This window comes from Octopus sinensis, linkage group LG2 (genome assembly GCF_006345805.1).
Source record: "Octopus sinensis linkage group LG2, ASM634580v1, whole genome shotgun sequence".
Lineage (NCBI taxonomy): Eukaryota > Metazoa > Mollusca > Cephalopoda > Octopoda > Octopodidae > Octopus > Octopus sinensis.
In genome coordinates this window covers 59,030,252-59,047,054 of record NC_042998.1, presented here as the reverse complement: position 1 = coordinate 59,047,054, position 16,803 = coordinate 59,030,252, and the positions used below count along the sequence as shown (strand labels likewise).

At 37.1% G+C, this 16,803-nt stretch overlaps 1 protein-coding gene across 1 annotated transcript in view; it reads left to right on the top strand.

Annotated features, from left to right (window-relative positions):
• The first annotated feature begins 10,294 nt into the window (after nucleotides 1-10,294).
• The window catches only part of LOC115232578 (alpha-1A adrenergic receptor-like), a 236,751-nt gene continuing 230,242 nt past the window's right edge, over nucleotides 10,295-16,803 (top strand). The window contains exon 1 of the mRNA XM_029802541.2: nucleotides 10,295-11,611. The gene's annotated coding sequence lies outside the window, so the exon portion shown is untranslated. The remainder of the gene's footprint in view (nucleotides 11,612-16,803) is intronic.

Below are 16,803 nucleotides of genomic sequence, written 5' to 3'. Positions count from 1 at the left end.
TCAGGTTCACATTTTGGGTATATATTTTTATTTTTATTTTTAAGGAATGTGTGAGGAGCAAGGGGTCAAGTTTGTATATTCAGGTGTGGTCTGTACTTTAGTATAAACATGTTTTCCTTGTTTAGGCGTTCTTGTAAGGAGATTGAATCTTTGAATTGTTATAACAGAAAAATATGGAAATTCTATGTTTTATATCTTGCGCATCTGTCAATATGTTTGCGCTCAGAGCTATCTACCTATATTGAGGAAAACGAATCTGTTCTTTATGCAATGTAACTCTGCATCTCAAAGTAAGCCTCGTGTGGCCACATAACTGTGACCATACCTTGAGCATGTTTGGACATGAATCAGGTTCTGAGAGGCACATGTGAAGTTGCTTATAATTTAAAATATTTTTCCTCGCTGGAATGTGAATTCCGAGCCCTCAATTAGATTTGGGCATGTACCACAATTAGGTCTTCCACATTTTTTTACTGTTGGCATCGTATGTGTTGAGTACAGTTTTGCACTTGTTAGGAGTCTCTTAAGTAATTTGTGTTGTCTTTTGCATTTGAGGAGTTTATGTGTATTCAGAATGTTGTTCATTTTCAGGTCTTGAGTGAGCAGAGGGAGATTTTGTACAATTGTGTTGTATGCATCATTTTTTTTTCTGGGGCTATGGGTTGATATGTATGGGAGTGATTTAAAGTGAGGTGTGATGTTGCGTTTTGTTGTTCTTAGTGTATTTGCGTCCAATTGTTTGGCACGTTTAATTCATGGTCTATAAGTGCGGGTGGGTATTGACGTTCAATGAATGCTATTTTGACGTCTTGTAGAAGCTCCCGAGTAGTGGTATCAGATACAATTGTACAGATGCTTCTTGCTAGATTGAATGGGATATTTATTTTGATGTGTTTAGGATGGCATGGGCCGAAAAGAAGATACTGTTTTGAGTCTGTTGGATTCAGGTAATTGTCGGTTTCAATTTGGTTGTTGGAATTTTTATAACCAAATGTCCAGAAAAGGGAACTGTTCACAGCTATAGTCCATTGTAAATTGAATATTGGAGTTTATATTGTTCAGTATAGATTTGAAGTCCAGAAGTTTATCATAGGTTTCATTCCAGATGATAATACAATCGTCTAGATACCTGGGGGTCCAAATCTTTCAAGTGAACATTCATATAGGGTAGATTCAAAGACATCCATTACTAGGTTCGCAAGGACAGGCGCTGCTTTTATAACCACATACACACACACACACACATATATATATATATATACATACGCATATATATACATACATATATACATACACATATATGTTATATATACATATATATATACATGCACACACACACATATATATATATATATATTATATATATATATATTATATATATATATATATATATATATATATATATATCGCCATGATAGATCGGTAGGCACTACACACATTTTTTCTCTCCTTATTTCTTTCTGTGTTCCTTTCTGTGGAAGAGCGTAGGCTCGACACGTAAAATACTTTTTCAAACCCAGAGCGTTATCTTCTGTTATCTTCTACACCACCTGTCGTCGTCTTTTGTTTTGTTTTTTTCCGTGAACTCTCCCCCTCCCCACCTATATATATATATATATATATATATATATATACAGGGTGCTGCGGTGAATAAACTGACGTTTAAATTACGCAAAAATTTAAATAACACATGCATCTCATTTTAAGAGATATATTTACTAAAATTACATAAAAACATCTTGAAATGCTAAAGAGTAAATTCATTCAATAAAGTCGTCATTGACTTCAAACACGGCCTCCAAACGACTTCGGAATCTCCTGCAACTCATCCTGAAACTCATCTACCTTGTTTAAGTTAGTGAATATTGCCATAATCTTTGCCTTCAGTGCATCTTTGGTGTTACAAGGAGTTTTCTTGGTCTTTCACTCAACTGCGCCCCGTACATAATAATTAAGGAGGTTGCAGTCTGGAGAGTTAAGTGACCAGATGTTAGGGGTGATGTGGTTGCAGAAGTTGTCTGACAGCTATAACTGGGTTTTACTGCTTGTGTGGCATGGTGTAGAGCCGTGTTGCCAGAGATAGAGTCTTCCAGCAGCCATCCTCGCGACACAGAGCAGCACTACCTCAACCAGGCACTTGATATAGGCCTCCATGTTGAGTCTGAGGCTGTGTGGGAAAAAGAATGGCGGCATAATTTCGCCATCTCTAGTGATCATTCCAAACACCATGATGCTGACTGGATGTTTGATTTTTATTACTCTCGGTACATTACATGTTCTCAGATTGCATTGTCCTCAATTGGACACCCAAACACTCTGAAATGTTCGTACTGAAGCTTCCGGTGCGAATGCCAAGCAGGACATTATGTCGTTTTCAATTTCTGGTAGAGTGAACTGCATTATGGTGCTGTTTTACTCAAAGACGGTGTCCAACTGACCCTACCATACTGTGTAGTCGACCACATCAAAAACAACGTGCAATCGTGAATTTAAAAATACAAGATGGCAAAAATTTACCTATCGTACCTTGTAAATATATATGCGTGTATGTGCGTGTGTGTGGGGGGGGGTGTAAAGTAATCGGATACCCATTGACTCTCCTGAGTTCATTTACCTGTCCCATCCTTTGACGGTCGGTCTTGTTTTACATTCTGTTGAGTATCCGAAAGGCTCCCCTTTATTTCACGAAGCATGCTTCGTATTGTTGTCGATTTAGTCGCTAACGGCCCGACAATGCAATTGCTGCAGCATAACAAATATTCACTTACAAGGTGCATTAGTCCACCACTTAACCCGCAATATATATATATGTATGTATAGAGAGAGAAATAATAATAATAATAAGTATGATAAAAATAGCTCTTTCTTCCCGTTTGAAGGAAGGAGGCGTGACGATATTAACGATAGACTCGGCTGATAAACCGACACGTCCCACACGTGACAGCAGTCGTTCGACATAAGCCCACAGGTCGGAAATTGCTGGACACTGCACGATTGCGTGCAGAGCGGTTTCGTCGCTCTGCCCGCATCTCGGGCAGGTCGGCCCCGTGTTTCTCGAGCCATGCCTATATAGCTTATCCCGAATGGGTAGCGCTTCTCGGTAGCACCGCCAGGCCAGGGATCTCTGGAAGTTGTCCATAGGTCCCGGGCCGAAAGTCGTTTGAAACAGGTGGGTCAGGTATTCCTCGTCGACGTCCAGGTTTGCCCCGAGATCGTCGTCGTACCTCCCCTCCACTAATCCCCTATAGAATGCTTTGGTTGTGTTGAAGTCACTCAAGGTCGACCCGGGACGGCAGAGTTGCTTGAGAGTAACGCGACACTCGCGGTGCCATTCGCCCTTTTTCGGCCTCTTTTTGATCCACGACTGCAGTTCGGTCATGGAGACGAGTTGCGGGAATGCGTGCCTCACAAACGGCGACCACACCTGTTCACCGTCGTCTACATAGAGCCGGAGATGTCGCAGTCTCAGCGCGTGTCTGCGCATCATCAACCACGGCATGCCCAGCCCTCCTTTTAACGGGTGTTGACAGCAAATGGATCGCCTGACCATCGGGACGCATCCTTTCCACAAGAAGCGGAAGAGAATGCGTTCTAGTTTGGTGATGGTAGGGTCGGGACAAGGTACGACGGTCAGGCGGTAGTAGATGATGGACGCGATGTACGTGTTCGCCACCTCCGCCCGACCTTTTAGGGACAGTTTCCTCTCGGCCCATTGCTGGGCGAGAGTGACCACCCTACTCGTTATCTCGTTCCAGTTCTTCTCCAGATAGATAGACAGATAGATAGATAGATAGATAGATAGATAGATAGATAGATAGATAGATAGATAGATAGATAGATAGATAGATAGATAGATAGATAGATGTGTTTCTTTATTAGCCACACAGGGCTGCACACAGACGGGACAGATTACAAAGTAGAGCTTTTCTTTTGGGGGAGAAAAGAAAAAAAAAGTGGGGTAGGTTTTCGATCAAAAGGGATTGTAAAAGGGAAAGAAAAAAAAAGAAAAAGAAAAGAAAAAATTTCAAAAGGTATCGTGTATCACAGAAATGTCATGATGTAAAGTGTAAAGGGAGAAGCAGATAAGGTTTATTCGTGGAAAGAAAAGCCTACGGAAAAGACCGCGGTAACCTCGGTCAAAAATGTTACATGTTACCACATTAGTTTGCAAAGTGCATGATGTGTGCTTGTGTGTGCGTGCGTGTGTGTGCGTGCGTGTGTGTATGTGTATACACACACACACACACACACACATACCGTCTTATAAGGGTAAAATACCCGATTTTTCTCTCTGCTGCTTTCATGCATATAATTGTTGTTTGTTCACGACCGGGTCACGCGTGGCTCATAAGGGCCGGTTTCACAGTTTCCTTGGCGTATAGGTTCCCTACCTGGACGGGACGCCGGTCCGTCGCAGGTGAACTGCAAGATGCAGGAGGAAAGAGTGAGAGAAATTTGTGGCGAAAGAGTTAGCAGAAGTTCGCAATTACCTTTTGCCGGGGTCGCATGGAGATTAGATGTTTCGCTTATAATCACACACATCGCCTGGTCTGAGATTCGAACACGCGATCCTTCGACCGCAAGTTCGCTGCTCTTACCACTAGGCCATGAGCCTCCACCATGCCTATAATGCTTTCGAAATTTAAGTTCATGCCTGTAAATTATCAACACATTCGACGCTTCTGAAGGTTGTTTATAAAATTTTCTCGCATTCTAAAAGCTAATAATTATCATTAAAACTGACGGTAAGCATTGTAAGTGGGACCCGTTTAGCCTAATGGAAGAGCACTCAACAGGTCTTTAAGATAAGGAGGCGTGCTGGTAACTTTTTACCGCCTTATAAGGGTAAAAACTCAATCTTTCTCTCTGCTGTTTTCACAACTATATTGCGTTCGAAGCTCGCTCTCTTGTCTGATACACACACACACACACACACACACACACACACACACACACAATATATATATATATATATACATACATATATATATATACGCTCGAAACGTTAAACCCGCCTTCTTCCTTCTTCCTGAGCGTCCAATAATACTTTATTTGTTCCACGTCCGCGTTGTTGTGTTTTTTTTTGTTTTCTTGTTTGGATTAACTTTATATCTATATATATATATATATATATAATATATATATATATATATAATATATATAATATATATATTATATATATATATATCTTTATATATAAAACTGAGAATGTGTGTGTGTCTGTCTGTCTGTCTGTCTGTGTGTTTCCCTAAAACTTGAGAACTACACAACCAATTTTATTCAAATTTTACACATGCCTTACTAAGGGTCCGGCGAACACCAGCGAACTCAAATGAAGAGCAGTGTGACGCGTGGTTTGTGGGTACCCGTGTCCATCACTCCATTTTCCTCATTTCCACACCTTCATTATCCATACTCCATGTTTTGTCTGTCCTGTATTGTCCCTTCTGTGTATTAGCCTTTACCTTTTACTGAATATATATATACTAGCTTCAAAGACCCGTCGTTGCCGGATCATAGTGCTTGTGCATGTATATATGTGTATATATATGTGTACATATTACATGTACATCTATATATATACATCTACACATAAAATACAAAATACAAAGTTATATCTTGATATCGCTAGTGATAACAATACTCAAAATATATAACAGACTGGAATTGTTAGCCCGTCTCTTGTAATTTCGATCAATTGTATCTTGTTCTCCCTCTTGTATAGAAGTGTGACTACAATCCAGCCTACCTCTACTTCTGGGGGGGGGGGGCATTAAAATTTTTTTTCAGGGACGTCCTACGTCCCAGGTATAAAGGTAAAAATAAAATATTTCCACTTTGCAAGTTCGAGTCGAGTACTCTCTTGCACGCTCCGTTGACTCGAACCTTGCTTCTATTGTGGCGAATTTACCGCCTCTGATTAGATACCTTTCATAGTCGCACCAAGACACTTTTCGAAGGTGCTTTCCTCCATGTGTTCAAATCTTTTTTCTCTACATTACATACTTTATAGACAATAGTCTTTTCTTTAATTTAATTTTTTATTATCCATCTGGACTATTCCATTTCTGCACGCTAATTTTATTTTTAATTTATTCCCATTCATGTGAAACCACTTATTCAAGTTCAAATCATTGATGCAATTTTATACCAATTGCTATTTTTACTTTTGTTGTTACTTTAGTTTGATTTTAATTATTACTTACTACATATAATTCAATTGTTATTATTATTTTTATTGTTAAAGTGAAAGTATCTGACATAAAATAGAAAAACGTTTTTGTTTCACTTTTAACACGTAATACTGAAATAGAGGAGAAGATATGATATTGCTATGGGCTCGCTCTAGGCAAGAAGTTGAGCACTTTTTCTGCCCATGAAACTACATGGACCCTAAGTAAGGCATGTGTAAAATTTGAATGGAATTGGTTGTGTAGTTCTCAAGTTTTAGGGAATCGTAATGGAGAAGATATGATATTGCTGTGGGCTTGCCCTAGGCAAAAAGTTCGAAATCTTTTTTTCCGATGACACTCCCCGGACCCTAAGTAAGGCATGTGTAAAATTTGAATGAAATTGGTTGCGCAGTTCTCAAGTTTTAGGGAAACACACAGACAGACAGATATTCTCAGTTTTATATATATAAAGATATATATATATGTATATATATATATATATATATATATATATAATATATATATATATATATATATATATATATAATATATATATATATCATAACAGACGTACTTGTAAGGTAAAAACAGCTTGCTTCCTAACCACATGGTTCTGTCTTCAGTCCCACTGCGTGTCACCTTGGACATGTGTTTTCTACTATAGCTTCGGGCTGACCAAACCCTTGTGAGCAGATATAGTAGACGGAAATTGCAAGACGCCGATCGTATGTATATATCTTTATATCTATCTGCGTGTCTGTGTTTGTCCTGCGTCACTGCTTGACAACCAGTGATGATCTGTGTATGTCCCTGTAACCTAGCGGTTTGGTAAGAGTGGCCGTCAGGATATATATTAGGCTTAACAATAATAAGTCCTGGAGTCGATTTGTTCGACTTTCAAGTGGTGACCCAGCATGACCGCAATAAAAGGTAAACATGTATAAGATATATATATATACAGGGTGTTCCAAAAGTCACTGATGGGATTCAATTTTTAATAACATACTTAAAATAAATGCATGAAATTTTGATACAGTATAAAGGACATAATAGAAATTAATATGCAAAAGTCAAATTTTGCAACACCACTACACCACATATGAAAAATGACATTGCTTAAATGGCAGCCATTTTAGGCTTCGCACACCCGTGCTCTTTCCAAAACTTGCAGCATAACATACTCAAGAGTTTCAGACCCCACTTCTATGATTTCTTTTTATATATATACATATACATATATACATATATATATATATATATATATATATATATTATATATATATATATATATAATATATATATATATATATACATACATACATACATACATACATAACATACATACATACATACATAACATACATACATACATACATACATACATACATACATACATACAGTTCCATACCCACTGACTGCAAGTTTCGGACAGAAGTTTCTAAAGTTAATTTCACAATAACCTCTCCGCCCTTCCTTCTCACTTTCTTCTTCATCTAAACTCCACTAATCCGCTCGTCATACTCCTCCGTATCCTCCCCTATCTCCCTCTACCAGCGTGTCCACCTTCCCCTGTTCATATCGTTTCTCGTTTTCTATTTCATACATTCTTTCAATCTCATATATTCTCATTGTGTCCCTGTTTCTCTCCTATAGTTTGTTTCCTACTTCAGACACATCTCTCTCTGTCTCTATCCCTCTTCTATCTTCTCTCTATATCTCCGTCTTTTCTTCTTTCTATCTCTTTAAAATCAGTCTTATCTCTCTCTCCCTTTCTCTCTCTCTTTCTCACTCTCTCTCTCTCTCTCTCTTACTTTCTCTCTCTCACTCTCACTCCGTATTTCCCTGGATTTCTATACATTTCTTTCATGCCGTTACTCCCTTTACTTTCCCATTTCATTTACCGCCTACTCCTACTCCTACTCCAACAGAATTACACCAACGATTACAACCACTTCTTTTGCTTATTCTCTTCCCACCACTCACGTCTATTTCCTCTAATTACTTCTTCGCTTTGTTTTCCTTTTCTTTACATTTTCTCATCTTCCGCTTCCTTTTCTCCCTTCCCAGTACTCCGTTATCATTTCTTTTCTTTCACCTCCTTCGCAATCAGATGTTATCCTCCCTCCTCTATCTCTCTCTCTCTCTCTCTTTCTCACACGCTCGTTCACTTTTCACTCACTCTCTCCCCCTTTCTCTTCCCCCCTCCATAAGTCTCATACAATTACTTAACTGTTAACTGTAACAGGTGAGAGAGAAAGAGAGAGAGAGAGTGAAAGGGAGTTCGAAAGAGAATACTTTTTTTTACTATTTTATTTTATTTATTTTATCTGAAATATACTTGATGAGTGCGAGCATGCGCGCACACACTGGCACACACGCATGAAAGTGCGTATCTATGTATATATACACACGTACGTATTTAAATGCACACACACATACACACACACCCACACACACCCACACACACCCACACACACAAGATTATTCACCCGCACGTAGACACCCACGCACGCTTCTACACAAACATTCATACGTGTATGTATGTACACACGCATACACACATACACATACACACAAATGCACATACTCTCTCACACACGCAAATGCATATACTCACACCCCCACACGCACACACTCACACACACACACACAAAAGCATATACTCACACACTCACACGCACACACATACTCTTATACACACACTCACACATAATGCGAGCGCGCACAAAAGTTTGCGAAATGCTAGCAACACGAGCAGCAAATTCCGGGAATCTATGATTCGATTGGATGTCGGCACAGAACGGAAGGAACCAAAAAAAGTAAAAAATAAAAAAAGATATATAAATAAATAAATAAATAAATAAAAGAAAAGAAATGACTAAACAAATAAATCTATAGAACAAACAGCAACAGCAACAACAGCAACAACAAAACAGTCACCGAGAAATTCTTCTAAACAACCCCAGTGATGAACTACTGTAACGTCAAACAAATATTTCTGAATTATTTTGCTATGGAATGGATGCAAAGTTGAATTTCTACATCGGCGTGTGTGAATCGCTTTTGATATTGTAGCTTTTTTGTTATACTCTTTTACTTGTTTCAGTCACTTGACTGCGGCCATGCTGGAACACCGCCTTTTTTAGTCGAGCAAATCGACCCCAGGACTTATTCTTTGTAAGCTTAGTACTTATTCTATCGGTCTTTGTTTTGCCGAACCGCTAATTTACGGGGACGTAAACACACCAGGATCGGTTGTCAAGCGATGTTGGGGGAACAAACATAGACACACACCACCTACGCACACACACGCACACACACAAACATATATATTATATATTATATATATATATATATATATATATATATATATATATATATATATACATACATATATACGACGGGCTTCTTTCAGTTTCTGTGTACGAAATCCACCCACGAGGCTTTGGTCGGCCCGAGGCTATAGTAGAAGACATTTGCCCAAGGTGCCACGCAGTGGGACTGAACCCGGAACCATGTGGTTGGTAAGCAAGCTACTTACCACACAACCACTCCTGCGCCTATAGTAATTTATAGTAATTTTTTTTTTGCCATTATTGTAGTTGTTTTTGTAGTCTTTGCTCTAGGTATTGTTATTGTTGTTATTGAAGTTTTTGCTGCCATATAGTTGTTGTCGTTGTTGTTATCGTTGTGATAGTCGTTGTAACCGTTACTGGTGTTGATATCGTCAGTTTTGAGGTTGTTGCTGTTGTTATCGCAATGATGGTTGTTGTATTGTCATCACGGTAGCAGCAGCAGAAGCAACAGTAGTAGTAGTGTAGTAGTAGTAGTAGTAGTAGTAGTAGTTTTTGTTGTTGTTTCTGTTGCTGTTGTTATTGCTATTACGGTTGTTGTATTATCGACGCAACAGTAGTAGTAGTAGTAGTAGTAGCAGCAGTAGTAGCAGTACAGCAGCAGCAGCAGTAGTAGTAGTAGTAGTAGTAGTAGTAGTAGTAGTAGTCGTAATAGTAGTAGTAGTAGTAGTATTAGTAGTAGTGTAGTAGTAGTCGTCGTCGTAATAGTAGTAGTAGTAGTAGTAGTAGTAGTAGTAGTAGTAGTAGCTGTTGTTGCTGTTTTTGTTCTTATTGTTGATGTGCCTGTCGTCGTTATTTTTTTGTTGTTGTTAGTTTCGTTCTCGCCATCGTATCATCATCATCGTCGTCGCCGTCACTGTTGTGGTCATCTTCGGCGGGGTAGTCCCATTCATCGAATATCTGTTATCGAACGAAACCTACGGCATAATGATTCTTGCACGGTTTCAAGCTACGCACACTTTCATTTCCATAAATACCCATTGACATCACGCACTGCTTTTCCTGTCGTTAGGTGCTTATTGTTCTAAAATTTACATTTTAAAAGCCGACTAGTACAAGAAGTTTCATTCGTTATTATTCTTCCTTGTTGCTGTTGAAGTTTATTTTCTATTTACTTTTATTTTTAAAAAAAGTTACGTTTTGTTCAGCTTGTTATGGCTTGCCTTTCATAGTTGCTAAATTTATACAGAGCGGTAGATAATAGAGAAATACCACAGACCGAAGAGAAAGCAGCGTAGAATTATCTTCGTTGAATGAATATTTCTCATCCCGGCCCCGGACCGAAAAAAGCCGTCGTGGGACTAATTTCACAGCCCAGCTAGGCGAAATATATTTGTACAAGATTTCGTTCGCACTACATTCTGTGTTAGAATTCTTGTTACACACACGTACATATTCAAACATACACACCACAAAGAACACTTTTATAAATACACACACGTACTTTTATAAATATATGTGTACCGAAATACATACACATATAACACGTTTATTTTATACTTTCTTTTACTCATGAATAAGTTCGGACAAGATCAATCGGAGGAAAAAAAAATTATAACAACGCGAGTGAAAGCTTCTATCATCTCGTAGACTTCCTTGTAAATGGTTCCCCATGTGCTAGACATAGCAGCTAAATATCCCTTATTTATTACCCATTACATCTAAACAAAGAAATTTGGAAACTGAACTCCTACTTGTCCTGTGTCTGAATAAGAAATAACTGCACAATCACGACTGTAAAACTTTCAAGTTGTTTGATCCATCAGAATTGCTGGAGCTTAAAAGAAAAATAAATAAATACAAAGCTATCAACAATTAGTGGAAAGTGTACTTGTAAATTATACTTTACACATGAGTATATCTCCAAGAAATCCTGGTGACATCGTTCTACTAATGTGCTACTAATGTGCTACTAATGTATCTACTCCTGGATTCTACAAGCTAAAGATCCACGTCGATCAGTTGGATAACTAACTTGCTACCCAGTTGAAACCTGCTTTTTTTTTTAGTTAAAGACTATACACACGGATGCAATACCCCGATCCGCTGGTTACCTATGAATTATGAGACAATTTACCGGTAAAGGTAAGTAGAAATTGTACATCGGTCGTAACCATGTAAATAATGAGTGTGGGAGCCGGTGATGACAGGTTATGCAGTGTGTTAGAAATAGGTGATAAATATAAGATTTAATCACATGCTTCAGTCATAAACAGGAAGGGTATATATACGATAAGGAAGTCAGAAACGATGCGAATATGCATACATGTATATAAACATGTATACATACATATTATACATGTATATATATATATATATATATATATATATATATATATATGTATATAATACACACACACATACATACACCCAAACACACACACGCACACATATATATATATGTGTGTATGTGTGTCTGTGTGGTGTGTGTATGTATATATTATATATTTGATATATATTTTAGATACCATACTAATTCTACAGCCTTCAAACTTATCTATTTACCAACTTATCTTCTTGCCTATCATCTACACACATGCATACACTTACATATATATGTGTGTGAGTGTGTGTGCGTGTGTGTGTATGTATGTATGCATGTATATATATATATATGCACACACACATACATATGTACGTGTACTTGCAAGCATTCTTAAACACATAGATATGAGTGTGTACTTAAGTAACTCTCTCTGTGCATCTCTCTCTACCGGTGTTGAAGTTCTTAATTTAGAGGTTCAACTGAAAGGTGGCCCAAAAGAATAAGTACTTATGTACGCAAGCATGTATGTGTATACTATAGATAAATAGATAGACAGATGTATAGATATGGATGCAGTGACATTATACATCACAGTATCTATATGTATGTGTGTGTGTGGTGTGTGAGTGTATGTATATATATTATATATATGTATATATAAGTGTGTGTGTGTGTATAATATATATATATGTACGAGCAAATGTGTCGGTCTATCTATGTATCACTCTATCTATCTATCTATCTATCTATCTATCTATCTATCTATCTATCTATCTATCTATCTATCTATCTATCTATTATCTCTCTCTATATATATATATACTTAACCCTAACCCTAATCCTATATATATATATATACATATTTATACACGCATTAGTCATAAATATATACCTTTAAAGATAAGTATATATATATATATATATATATATATATATATATATATATATATACACTTATATATATATAATATATATATATATATATATATATATATATATATATATATACATATTTACATATTAATTATAAATATATATATATATGATGTATGGATATTCTTTCAGTCCACTATTCGCTTCAGATATGCGGCTATGGTCATACTGGAGCAACACATGCGCGTATATATGTTGTATATATATATATATATATATATATATATATATATATATATATATACATACATACATTACATGTTAATTGTATATGTGTAATATATATATATGCCTATGTTTGCACATGTATATATGTATATATAAGCGTGTACATAAGTGTATATGTCTATGTGTATTTCAATACTAGTTATTGTATATTATTGTAAACAAAGCGAACTGGTTGCAGTAGTGTGATTGGTACTCCTTATGATATAGATATATGTTCAAAATAAATTTAAGAACTTCGTCTACTTGCTTTAGTTTCAAAGCAAGGTCTCGAATCAAACTACATACTGGACAAGCACATCTCCGAAACACGCAAACAGGTCCATATACACCGACACACAAATATGCGCGCGCACACACACGCGCGCATACAAACACACACGCATACACACTCATATACCTATATATGTTTATAAACGTGAACAACATGCATGCACATGCACACACATACATGAACATTCCCATATATATATATATATATAAGTATGTATGTTTATATGTATAAAGAATAAAAGAATAAAAGAATATATATATATATATACTCTTGTATTCTTTTACTTGTTTCAGTCATTTGACTGCGGCCATGCTGGAACGCCATCTTTAGTCGAACAAATCGACCCCAGCCTGATTCTTATTCTATTGGTCCCTTTTGCCGAACTGTCAAGTCACGGGTACCTAAGCATCAGTTGTCAAGTGATGGTGGAGATGCATGCACACAAACACAGATACACGCACACAAATATATATATATATATAGGTCCCCGTAACCTCACAGTTCGGCAAAAGGGACCAATGGAATAAGAATCAGGCTAGGGTCGATTTGTTCGACTAAAGAAGGCGTTCCAGCATGGCCGCAGTCAAATGACTGAAAAAAAGTAAAAGAATAAAAGAATCTATATATATATATATATATATTATATATATATATATATATATACGACAGGCTTCTTTCAGCTTCCGCCTACCAAATACTCTCACAAAACTTTGGTCAGCCTGAATCTACAGTAGAAGATACTTTCCCAAGTTGTTACGCTGTGGGACTGAACCCGGACTAAACCATGTGAGTCACACAAGCACGCTAACGCCTGTATATATATAAACACACATAAAATTATACCAGTCCAGTCTAGTCCAGTCCAGTTTTGTCTTACTATTACATTGTGTGAGGGATTATACTAGCTGACTTCCTGAGTTTACTGAGACATGTATATAAATATATATATATAAAAGAAACAATTTAACAATACTATGTATGTATGTATGTATGTATGTATGTATGTATGTATGTATGATGTATGTACGCACATACGTGCGAGGTGAGATACGCAAATATATACATAGGTACACCTACACACATACACACTCACATACATACATATTTTTATAAATAATATATATTCACATTCATATATATATATGTGTGTGTGTGTGTGTATTTATGTATATGTACATATATTCTTTTATTCCTTAATTTGTTTCAGTTACTTGACTTCGGCCATGCTGGAGCACCGCCTTTAGTCGAACAACTCGACCGCAGGACTTATTTGTTGTAAAACTAGTACTTATTCTATCGGTCACTTTTGCCGAACCGCTAAGTTACGGGGACGTGAACAGACCAACATCAGTTGTCAAGCGTCATAGTGGGGGGACAAACTCAGACACACAAACATTCACACACAACGCGCGTGCACACACACACATACACACACACACTCACACACACACACACACACACACACATATATATATATATACTATTGGTTTCTTTCTTTTTTCGTCTACCACTTCCATTCACAAGGTTTTGGTTGGCCCGAGGCTATAGTAGAAGACACTTGCCCAAGGTGTTACGCAGTGGGAATGAACCTGGAACCATGTCGTTGGTAAGCAAGCTACTTCCCACACAGCCACTCGTGCGTACATATAATGCATTTAATACGTATAAAGAATATTTAACACATGCTATATCTATATGCTTATATAAACATCTAAATAGGTGTATATATTTATAGAAATGCCAGAACTGGATGCCACTGTATTGTACCAAATATATCATCCACTTCATCTAAATCCAGGAACAAGTTCTGCAATAGCCTAGAGTTCAATGACCCACATCTCTTCAATGCCATGCCACAAAAGTTAAGAAAGTTACTTAATGTGGGCGTAGATGTTTTCGAAAAGGAACTAGACTCCCACCTCTCTACAATACCTAATGAGCTGATGGCCCGTCATGAGGTACAAACGGGAGCAGTGGAATCGAACTCACCCATACTCCAAATGAGCCAACAGCTGAGACAAAGTCACATACACACACTCGCACACTCACGTTGAAATCTATACACACACACACACACACACACACACACACACACACACACACACACACACACATATATATATATATATGTGTGTGTGTGCGTGGTGCGTGTGTGTGTGTGTGTGTTGAATCTAAATTTAGCATATATTTTGCCTGTAAAGGTCTAAAAACTTGCTATCCATCTTATTATCATTAATAATGGTAATAACACTTCTTTATATACATATACAAGGTGTGGTGAATAAACTGTCGTCTAAATTACGCAAAAATGAAGCAATATTGACATATCATTTTAACACATATATTTACCAAAATTGCATAAAACTATTTTGAAATACTAAAGGATAAATTTATTCAATAAAATCGCCGTTAACTTCAACCACGGCTTTCTGACGACTTCGGACTTCGGAATTTCCTGCAACCTTTCTGGATGGTCTCCTTGTTTAAGTTGGTGAATGCTGCCATAATCCTTGCCTTCAGTTCATCTTTGGTGTTACAAGGGGTTTTGTTGGTCCCTCGCTCAACTGCGCCCCACACATAATAATCAAGGATGTTGTAGTCTGGGGAGTTAGGTGGTCAGATGTTAGGGGTGATGTGGTCGCAGAAATTGTCTCCCAGTCGTAACTGGGTTCTCTTCTTCGCCGTTCCTTCTCTCTCACTCCTCATCCTTGACTCTCTCGTCGCTGACACGTGACGAAAGAGAATCTATCTTTCTGCTCATTACCTTCCTAAAGACAAAACTGTCTCCTCTTATACTGTCTCTTCTCATAAGCTCGTCTTCCTAGCGTTCATAATAATTTTTCTATCGTCTTGACTTAACAGCCCTCAACGTTTGTTTTTACTGTTTTGTTCTAACTGTCCTGTTCTTGTTACCACTTTCACCCTCCGCAAAAATCTCAAATTTTATTTAATTTACTTTGCGGGAAGGACTGTTTCAACGAAGTCGCGTATTGTCCTTGCTTTCGCAATGCGGAGTAGATGAAATAGGGACAACTGAAGAAGGGGAATGTTCTTTATGTTGCATCATGTCTCGCTTCTCGGTTTTTTCGCTGTTCCAAAAAATGTTCATTTCTATGTTTTTGTTTTTATGTTTTCGTTTCTCATTGTGTTCAACGTTTTTTCGATGTCCTGTACCCATATATTCATGTATACATACATGTATATGTAGGTATGTATATATATATATCTACGTATATATGCGTATATTTATATATCATTCATATTATTATATGATCAAACACCACGTAAGTTATATATATATAAGTAAGTTATATATATATAAGAAAAAAGAAAATGGAGATTGGGAAGTTAAAGTTAATAATTGCTTATTATTAACACCAAATTAATCATCATCCCTTACAGCTGTTTCAATTAACACTCAGTAAATATTAAGGAAATATTAAAGTTACATGAGCTGAGCATAATATCGTCAGAGTCTGCTATAATGAATCCATAAACACATAAAACATCCAAGAGTATATTTTTACTTCCATCTGAAGATATTATGATCAGGTCATATAAATTTAATATTTACTTAAT